An 11,137-nucleotide genomic window follows, 5' to 3' on the forward strand; every position below is an offset into this window, starting at 1 on the left:
GGAGAAGAAGAAGGGGAAGGAAAAGATGATGATGAAGAAGAAAAAGGAAGAGGAAGAGGAGGAGAAGAAGAAAAAAGAGGAGGAGATAACTGATGATGATGATGATGAAAAAGGAGGAGGAGGAAGAAGAGAAATAAGAGGACGTGAAGGAAGAAAAGAAAAAGTAGAAATACAAGAAGAGTTTCATAATTCTACTTCACAAAATCACAGAATTTTAACTCATATCTGTTAGAAGTTCCTGTTATAAAACATCTAGCTTCTGCTCGAACACTTCCAATGGGGAGAAATGTACCACTTTCTGAAGTAACTCCTTCTACTTGGCAATAGTTCTAATAAGTTGTGTTTCTGGGAATGGGCAATTAGTAATGTGGACTGAAAGAAACTGAACTAGGAAAACAATTGATAAAATAATAATATTCTTAAAAAAGGAATAAATTTGAAAGACTTAAAGAACTCTGATCACCACACTGTCCAACCAAAAATCCAAAAGGTTTATGATGAAGAATGGTATTCATTGTTGGACAGAAAGATGGAGTATTGTGGACATTACCAATTTGGGAATTTGTTTTACTTCACTATGCATATGTGTCACAAAAATTTTGTTTTTCTTTTTCAGTGGGGGAGAGATAATCTGGGAAGGAGATAAAATATATGTTTGTTAATTTAAAAAGTATAATTTAACTAAAAAACAAATTGGCAGTTGACAATGTAAATAAACAAGTCTCTTGTGAGCTTGGTGAGTATGAATCAGGTGCCCTGAACTTAATCACCTCTGGATATGGTGATTTAATAGAGCTGATGAGCATACAGTATTGAGAAATCAATGTCTATTCTTAGCTCCTCCATGGTAGTGCCATCTTAGAAAGCCCAAACTCAGCATATGTGTGTGTGTGTGTGTGTGTGTGTGTGTGTGTGTGTGTGTGTACAGAGAGAGAGAGAGAGAGAGAGAGAGAGAGAGAGAGAGAGAGAGAAAGAGAGAGAGAGAGAGAGAGAGAGAGAGACTCTCTATAAAAGCATTTTTTAGTTGCAGAGCTGGTTTTGTATGTGTGCAGCCATATTATATGTCTTAATACATAAAAGTGAACCATTTGCAGAATAGTATGTTCTTATTACTGAATGGGAACAAATTAGGATAACCCATAAGAGGCCCCAGGACACTGTGTCTCTCTGGGCCTCTATATTCAAATGATTTGGGGAGATGGGGAGAAAAATTCAATTATAACTGTGTTCTAATTACCACAGTACAAAATAATTCTGTTTGGGGTGTCTGCTATGGTGGAAATCCTGCCTGCTGCTTCAAAAATCCCTAATTATTTACCATGCTTTCTTAGAAACAAGGTCACCAAATAACATGGCTCTGTGTTTAGTCAAGGAGTATGAAATGACATAGGCCCACAGGACCCTGTTATCATGAAGGTCCAATTTTAGAAGGCTTCTTGGGGCTTCCAAGATAATCCCCTTCAGTTTGCTATGAATGCATTCTTTATAAGCTTACTAATGGAACATTTACTATGGCTTGTAGTTAGAGCCTAGAGGATATGTTTGCTGCTTAATTACAGATGTGGAATGTTTTTTGTTGACTTCCTTGGTAAATGTTGGGGACTACTGAAAGGGAGGAAAAGGCACATGGGGTAAAAGAATCCAGATCCACTTCGTGTCATCACAATTCAAATGATAGAAATGTAGATAGGGAGGGAAGAATTAAACATCAGGGCTGGAGGGAAGTGGATCGCAGGGCAATAGGGTACATCTAGAGGGCAAGGTTCAATTCTGGATACCCATTTAAAGAAGAACATTGACAAAGAGTAGGATGGTGAAGCCATCCTACCTACATAGGCTGAAGTACTAGTGATGTTTGATCTGCTTCTCCACAGGGACTGAAATAATACAGGGAGGGATTACACTTCAAGGAGTTTGGGGGATGTTTACATGTTTGTTCTTACTAAATCTCTGAAGTAAATAGTCTTTTATGACAGCTAATTTGATTGTTAAGTGGTTAAATGGTACTTGGGTAGAGGAAACCTCTAAAACTGGGGGAAAACACCATCAGAAGTCACTTGAAAAGGAGCCAGTGGATGATAGAATGGGCATCCCTCTCTTAATCTTTTTAAGATTACCAGAGAATGCTGAGCAAGGGGTGAAATGTAATATATTTGGCCTTAAAGTAATATAAGTCAGAGAAGTCACTGTTATGTGTGTGTATTGGGGTGAGGGTAGCTACACTTCCAGTTGAAAGAGGCTATTCCTAGCTAAGGGAATATAAAATATAAAATAAAGCCAGAGAAACTGAGGCAAGATAGAGATTGGTTTTTAATCTTTTAATGCGGAGAGTTTAGGCTAGCTGAACTCATGTTCAAAAATCATTTAGTCCAGAGTGACTGGGGCACAGCGTTTATATAGCAAAGCATGCAGGTGATATAGAAGCAAAAAGAATGCACTTAGGTCATCAGGCAGCTGTTATACCAAAAAAAATAATATTTCTCACAGCCAAAAGCAATAAATGGATGCACATAGCCATGGGAATAAGTTTGGGGTGTATACAATAATGGGAGTAATAGGATGCATACCATAATAGGAATGGGCTTAGGAGGACCTTTCAGGGTCACTATTTTTGGGGAACAGTAGCTGTAGAAGAACTTCATAGGTGTGATCCCCAAGTAAGCAGAACAGAAATAGTCAAGGTCACTCTCTGGCTTGTCACTTTGTGCCTAGTGGGTGAGGATAAGCTCAGGTTCTCATGAGAAACTTACGGGTCTTTTTTGGTTCAGCACCAGAAACTGATCCCTTGTGTCTCCTATGTGAATGCCTCCTATGTGAATGCCTCCATATTAGTTATTCTAGGCATGCACAAAGCCTGGTTATAACAACAACAACAAGAATGTATATGATCCTCTCAATAATCCAAGCTGTGTACAGACAAGAACTCAATCTACAACGTTTCCAACAAGTGATTGTTTAATTTCTCCTTGAAACCTCTCATGATGGAACTTATTTTTCCCGGGACAGTCCTTTCCATTTGTGGTTAGATCTCATTGTTAGGTACTGACATTAAGCTGAAATCTATCTCTACAACTTTAACCCTTTTCTTGTAGTTCTGCCTTCCATGGCTAAGGAAAACAAGTTTAATTCCACAAGATGGCCCATCTCCAAATCCTAATGTTCTATTCTACAGTGATAGATTTGAAGTCAGGAAAACTTGAGTTTGAATACTGTCTCTTATTATTTATGTGAACCAGGGCAGGGACAGTTTGCATGGGACTTGGAATCAAAAAGACTAATTTTCATGAGTGCAAATCCAGCCTCAGATATTTGCTGTGTGATTCTAGACAAGTAACTTAACCCTGTTTATCCTCTCCATTTCTTCATTTCAATTTTTATAATTTTAATTCAATTTTTCAATGAACAATTTTTTTCTTCTTCATTCATCTCTTTCTCCTCCCCAGTTGGAAAAAAGGAACAAAATCCTTATAACAAATATGTATAATCAAACCAAACAAATTTCTGTATTGGCCACATCACAAAAATATACATCTCATTCTGTATCTTGAATATATCACCTACTTTTCAGGAGGTTAGTAGCATCCTTCATCATTTGATCTTTGGAATCATCCATTTCCTCATTTTACAAATGAGTTAACAAGGGTCCTAAAATGTTGAATGAGTTGCCTAGGGTCTCCTAAGTACTAAAGGACAGAAAAGGGGCTTAACTCAAGTTCTCTGATTCCCAAGTCAATGCTCTCTTCTTTGAACCAATGTCAGAATCATTTGTTTGGAAAAAAAAAAAAAAAAAAAAAAAAAAAAACTTCTCCAGATAATGTAATAAAAAATGTCGGATTGGACTAAACAATATAGTTGACTTTGGAGGTCTCCCTCAATTCAAAATTTATTTTTCTAAGCAGTTACAAGCAAACCCTTTATCCAAAAGGTTATATTTGTTCAATTTACTATAAGGATGGCCCCATTAACCTGGAAATGGTTTAGCCTTCACCCTTTGGAATATTATCTATTTTAAGGTAGACTTTACTGAAAACTGCTGATTAAACTTCCAAAATTCATTACAAAATCATTAGATTCAAGCCAATATGTTCCTCTAAAGCTCCTGGAATAGATACCACCTTCCTTAGTAGTATGTCTCTTTGGTTCTTTCTCTTCTGAGGTATCTGGAAGAACAGAAAGAGGAGGGGTGTTATAAAGGTGTGTTCAGTTGAACATCTTTGGGGTTGCATTTAGGAGATTAATTGCTGAAATGAGAGGCCCAAAGAGAGCACCTCAAAAGAAAGGAATTGGTGGTGAGAAATTGTAGAAAGTCAGAACTCTAATGACCAAAGGACAAAGAGGGCTTTGCCGCAGGATACTAACTTGGAGAGGGCAGTGGGAGGTAGATGCTCCCTAAATGTGTAAATGTCTTCTCCACAAAGATTACGATCCATAATACTCGTGTTTTGCTTCTTTAATATTCTATTGCTTTGCACAGTACAACTACTACTAGGCTACCACTATACCTGGTCTTCATGCTATCTTATTCTCTCATAACTCCTAACAGACAAAAGGTCAAGTTGCCTTATGAATTGCTGAATTCAGATTTAGCTGCTCTGACATTTCTAATTCAGACAGAACTTCTGGTGATGGTCCAGTACCCTTGTATTTATTTTTTGTACTTAGACTAGAAAGATTTGGATTCCTATTGGTTTGCTCAAGGCCTGAGAGTTTTGTTAATGAGCACATTTCCATGTGAAAGGCAAGCATTTAGTACAATAACCTAATTGAGATTGATATCTCCTAATCTCACCCATTTAATGTGCAAGTCAAGACACAAAGGCCCTTGAGGTATGGCCCTCATACCCAGAAAGCCCTTTGAAGTTTGATAGAAAAAATGTTTTAGAAAATTCTGACTGGCCACTGGTTTGCACTGGGAGAGCATAAAAGAAGAAATATCTTTGTTCTTTTATCAGTTAAATAATAATGAAACTTTCTAAACTTGGCCTTGGAACAATTATGCACATATAGTTAGCAGAAAGAAGAAACTTCAAAGGTAAACTCTCAGTAGCCACTAAAAACTTGATTGGCTATATGGATTTCCAAAAGAATCTGGTGCTTGGAGGTTGACTCTGGGGGCTGACAGATCTCTCTCAGCTAACAAAGAAAATTACTTTTCTTTAGTTTTGTAACTTGGTTGAACCCTTTTTAAACAAGCTGAAATGTAGCCTCTGAGCCTTAAACCGGAAGACAGATGGCAGAGCCCTGACCTCTCTCCCCTTGTGGAAATGGAAACATCTCAACATCCCCAGAGGACACTGGTGACTCAATAGCATTGGACCACTAGTTGCTATTCCATGTTTATATGCCCAGGTCACACAAGTTCCTTCACATGTGAGTCTTTGTCCCATTATGAGCATCCATTTTGATGGTATATGTATTTGTGATAATAAACCCCAGGTTTATGGGGTTGCTACTTTTCTTATCAAGTTATTTCATTAAAGGCCTTTGTTTTAAACCAGTGGTGTTTGTTGGCTGATTAATAAAGTAAGTTCATCACTGGGGGTTTGTGAGCCATGGTTTTGAGGATATTGCAGCCTAGAGAGTACCTTGAACTTGGGATAGCATTTCTAGGAGCTCTACTTTAACCCAGGAGCTGTTCCAGGTGCTAGATATATGATACTTGATAATAGAAGTCTACAGTGGCTGATGTCACTACACTATACTACATTTATTCAAGATCCCAATTAAATCAGAGAAATAGAGCTAGGAAAGAAGAATATTGATGAACTAATGATCAGGATGGTGAAGAAATAATTCTTTGAAAATCAGGTAAAGGGAGTGGAGATGATGATTCTGGAGAAGAAAAGTCCCAGGAAGGTCATGGTAACTAACTTCAGTCAATTAATGAGTGAATATGGATTGAGCACCTACATAGGCTGTGCACTATGTACTGACATTCAAAGGTAATAACAACAAGAAGTAGTCCCTGCCTTTGAGGAGCCCGAGTTCTTCCATGTCAAATCATTTGGCAGTTATACCTCAGTTGTTGGAAATGAAAGTAGATGTTGATTTAGTTGACACTAAAAAACAAAACAAAACAAAGCAAAGCAAAAAAAAAAAAAAAAAACCTGCAAATGGTCACAGTGTACTTTTTTTGAGTACCTAGAGAAATCTCAATTTTTATTCCATCCAATGCAATTCAGGAAGCAGTTTTTGAGCTTCTCGCAATAATATATTTAATTTTTTTCTTTGTCTTTTTGTATATTCACTCCCCTGTTCTCACAACATAACCCCCAAGGGCTCAAATTCACCTGTACACAGATTACTGGAAAATTTGAGTAGTATAATTATCTCTCTCTCTCTCTCTCTCTCTCTCTCTCTCTCTATCTCTCTCTCTCTCTATATATATATATATATACATATATATATATATACACACACACACACGCATATATATATATCTATATATATAATATATATATAGATATATATATAGATATAGATATATAGATATATATATATATAAACTAATCTACCTATCTGCAATGAGACCCCATAAGGCAGGTACACTGGGCCTTTTGGATGATTCCATTTAGTTTCCACTGGGGCAGCCTCAGGGAAGAAATGTCTTGTTCTTTCATCAGTCAGTTGGTAACCAATTTTAAAAACTTAACACCTTTTCTCAAACACAGTTCCCCAATGAGACCTCTGCCCGCTTCCTTGCCTTCACTTGTCTTTCTGGGCCAGCATGCTGGTTGGCTATACTAATGGGAAGCTAAAGGGGTGGGGAGGTTGGAATCATCTTCTTACCATAGAAACCTTTTTGTTCCCTGGTTCATTGAGAGAAAATTCTTATTTTTATCTATCACGGGGTCTTGATTTTCACAAAGTTAAGGGGATTTGGATACTGTGTTGAAATTTTCTCCCCTACCTTCTATATTGCTGCAAAGAACAATACCATATTCCTAGGTCCTCAGTCCTAAGAATCATCCTGGATTCCTCACTGTCTCCAGTGATTTTGCACTCATTGATTTTATGTCTATCTCATGGAGTCAATTTTTAAGATATAGTTTAAACATTATTTTCCTTTTGTCTGATCCCCACACCTACTCATTCCTATCCTTCCAAGCACACACACACACACACACACACACACACACACACACACACACACACACACTCTTACATACTAATATAAAAGAGCTGCATTTAGAAAGACATTTTTTGGAAAGAAACTGGTCCCACTGTAATCTGACCTTAACAGAACTGAAGAATTAGGCTGAGTGGCATAGGATGAGAACAATGGTAGCTGGAGAATGTCCAGAGGAGGGCAACTGAAATAATAATGGGCCCTGAGTTCATGTCACATGAAGACTGATGAAAGGAACTGAGATATTTTGCTTAGAAAAGAGAAGACTTGAAGTTGATGTCATTTATTTGAAGGATTACCACGTGGAAGGGATTTCCTCTCATTTCAAACTGAAATGATCTTGCTTATTTTGTTTATGATCCTTTTGTTCCAATGCAAATTCACTTCCATACCTTTTTTTGAAAGCTAGTTGTTAAAACATTGGACAGGACCACTACTGTTTAGATGATACACATGTAGGATGTGTATAACTTCTTAAGAGAAGTTTCCTTTGTTTTTAAAGAGGACCAAAATGATATCACAATGTGAGAATGGAGTTACACTGTGTCTGACGGTGGCTGGCTGGTCAGACCAATATGAGCTTGGAATGCTCTGCCACAGGTCAGATACAAAGAGCCCATATGAACATTTGGAATAGTTTCTCTAATTTTGTGTATTTTGTGTTTCCTTTGGGTTAGTTCAATTCTGCTTTACTCATAGAGTATAGCACCTTCTCTGATGAGAGCACACCATTGCTGGGTGATCCTGTGCCAGTCTCTCCTATGTCATACAATCAGTTCTAAAGTTCTTGAGAGTGTCCTTGTATCACCTTTTCTGATCATCTTGTGAGCTCTTGGCATGTGTGAGTTCTTCATAAAATAATTTTGGGGGGGCAAACATACAATTCAAACAATATGGCCAGCCCAACAGAGTTGTGCTCTCTGAAGTAGAGTTGGAATACTTGGCAGTTTAGTTCAAAAAAGGACCTCAATGTCTGGTATCTTCAGAATCTTCCTAAGATAATTCAAATGGAAGTGATTCTATTTCCTGGCGCATCATTGGTACACTGTCCAGGTTTCATAGACATACAACAATGAGGTCAGTGCAATGGCTCTGTAGACCTTCAGTTTGGTAGTCAGTCTAATACCTCTCCTCTCCCACACTTTCCTTAGACACCTGTTAAGGACCACACCTAAAGGTGAAGAAAGTGGTCTATTCCCTGAAAGTCTCCACAGCTATGAGTCATAACACATTTGAAGGAATTGCAAATCAGCCTTTACTGACACACATTTTGCTTGTGAATTGGGAATGAAATAAATTGGAGGCAATGAGGATGAGGATGAGGAGAGAGGTCAGAGAATACAGCTGGCTCATAGTCTCCCTGTATTGTTATCATCCTCTCACATGAAGGGATCTATTCTGCTGGACAGAATTAGATCCCCAGCAGCCACTAGCAGGTTGCTTCCCTAACAGACACCTGCCAAACCCTGAGCTAGCTCTGACAATGCATGTGTCAATCTCATTATCAATATGGACAATACTGGAAAGTATGCTGCTGTGCTAAGAGAACTTATCCACAGCATTCAAAACTTCACCATTTACTGTAATTGATGTTTACACACATGCATGGTATTGTGCTAGCTGATGGAGGACCTGTGTTTTCTTGGTGTTAATTGTTGGGCCAAAATTAGCATAAGTAGCAGAAAATCAATCCATAGTTTGTTGAATTTCTGCTTCAAAGGCTGCACTGAGAGTAGAATCCATAGGATCCCTTGGCCCCAAAAGGAAAAACCAGGAACAATAGTTACAGGTTACAAAGAAACAGTGTTAGGCTAAACAATGGCAAAAGAATGGTGATAATTAGCACTATCTAGATAATAGATTGCTTTAAAAAGCGGTGAATGGGATCGTAATCATGAGAAGTCTTCAAGCAGAGACTGGTTGGAAACTTTTCTGATATGTTATAATCAGATCTCTTTCAGGTATGGTTTGAATTAGGTGTCCTCTGAGGTGCCTTCCAAATCTTCAATTCTGTGACTGGACCATATAATCTCTCCTTTGCATAATCTGTAATCCCAGATGATATCTGGGAGATAGTGCTGGACCTGAAGTCTGGAGGCATGGGTTGTAGTTCAGATGTGCCACTAATTCATCTTGTCTCCCTGGCTCAGTCACTTCAGCTCTTTAGGTGTGTTTGCTTAATTATAAAATGAGAAGGTTGGGCATCCCTCATGTAACCCGCCTGGCCCCGGGGTTCAGCCTCACTAAGACTTCTAGTAAAACAAATGTTAATAGAATTAGCTAGCTCATGTTAGCTAGCAGGGATCAGTCACCTGGAGTTTTCAATCTATGTGAACAAAGCCTAGTCAATATTTGGGTCTACCTGGTTTAGTGTATAAGGAAATGACTTTGTACAGTCCATATTACAGGAAAAAAAATCAGGCAGTTTTGGTGCTGGTTGCTAATAAAGGTAGGAATGGGAATCAGAAACTGAAATGATCTTACTTACTTTGTTTATGGTACCTTTTGTCCTAAAGCTAGTTGTTTACCATTTATCAGGACACTACTGTTTAGGTGATACACAAGTAGGAAGAAAGGTTTATAACAAATAGACTACTAGACCTAGAGTTAGGAAGACCTAGAGTAAAACCCTGCCTTTGACGATTATTAGCTGTGTATCTATAGATAAACTCTGGACTTCACTTCTATTGGACTCAGTTTCTTCATCTGTAAAATGGAGTAAATACCTTCCTCAGAGGATTATTGGGAATCATCTATGTTAATTATTTTTGTGGGGGAGAACTAGTTATGATTTTTTGCTCCATTCATTTTTTTTTCTGATTATACATGTATATGAACTTTTAAAATACACATTTCTTTGTGAATCATGTTGGGAGAAAAATCAGAACAAAAAGGCAAAATCCTGAGAGAGGAAAAAAAAAATAGAAAAAAGAAGACAATATAGCATGTATTGATTTATTTATATTCAATCTCCATAGTTCTTTTTTCTGTATGCAGATGGCATTTCCTAAACAAAGTTTATTGGGATTGCCTTGGATCACTCAACCACTGAGAGGAACCAAGTCTTTCATAGTTGATCATTGTGTAATCTTGCTGTTATTGTGTACAATTATATTCTTGGTTCTGCTTGTTTTGCTCAGCATCAGTTCGTGTAAATCTTTCCAGGTCTTTCTAAAATCAGCTTGTTCATTACTTTTTATAGAATAATAATATTCCATTATCTTTATATACTACACCTTATTCAGTCATTCTCCAATTGATGTCATCTACTCATTTTCCAATTCTTTGCTACCACAAAAAGGGCCGCCACAAATATTTTTGCTAATATGACTCTTTTCCCTCCTTTGTGATTTCCTTCAGTTACAGACCCAGTAGTGGCACTGCTGAATCAAAAGCCATGCACAGTTTTATAGTCCTTTGGGCATAGTTCCAAATTGCTCTCCAGAATAGTTGGATCACTTCACAACTCCACCAACAATGCATTAATGTCCCAGTTTTCTCACATCCCCTTCAACCTTTATCATTATCATTTCCTGCCATCTTAGCCAGTCTGAGAGGTGTGAGGTGGTTCCTCAAGAGTTGTTTTAATTTGCATTTCTCTAATCAATAGTGATTTAGAGTATTTTTTCATGTTATTATAGATGCTTGAATTTTGTCTTCTGAAAATTATATGGTCATATTCTTTGACCATTTATCAATTAAGGATCATCTATGTAAATTACTGCCAACCTTAAAATTTATTTAAATGTTAGTTATTATAATGGGAATATAATTAATCCTCCCTGACATTTATATAACACTTTTAAGTTTGCAAAGAGCTTTATTTTATTTATTATTATCTCATAATTCACTTTCATGAAACTGATGAAAAAATCCATATACATTTGAAATCAGAATTAAAATGGACCCAGACTGTAAGCTCCTTGAGGGAAGGGACTGGCTTTAGTGTTTCTTTGCATCCCTTTCCCCACAGTTTAGCATGAAATTCAGCACATAGTAGGTGGTTAA

The sequence above is a fragment of the Sminthopsis crassicaudata genome, chromosome 2 (assembly GCF_048593235.1).
Source record: "Sminthopsis crassicaudata isolate SCR6 chromosome 2, ASM4859323v1, whole genome shotgun sequence".
Lineage (NCBI taxonomy): Eukaryota > Metazoa > Chordata > Mammalia > Dasyuromorphia > Dasyuridae > Sminthopsis > Sminthopsis crassicaudata.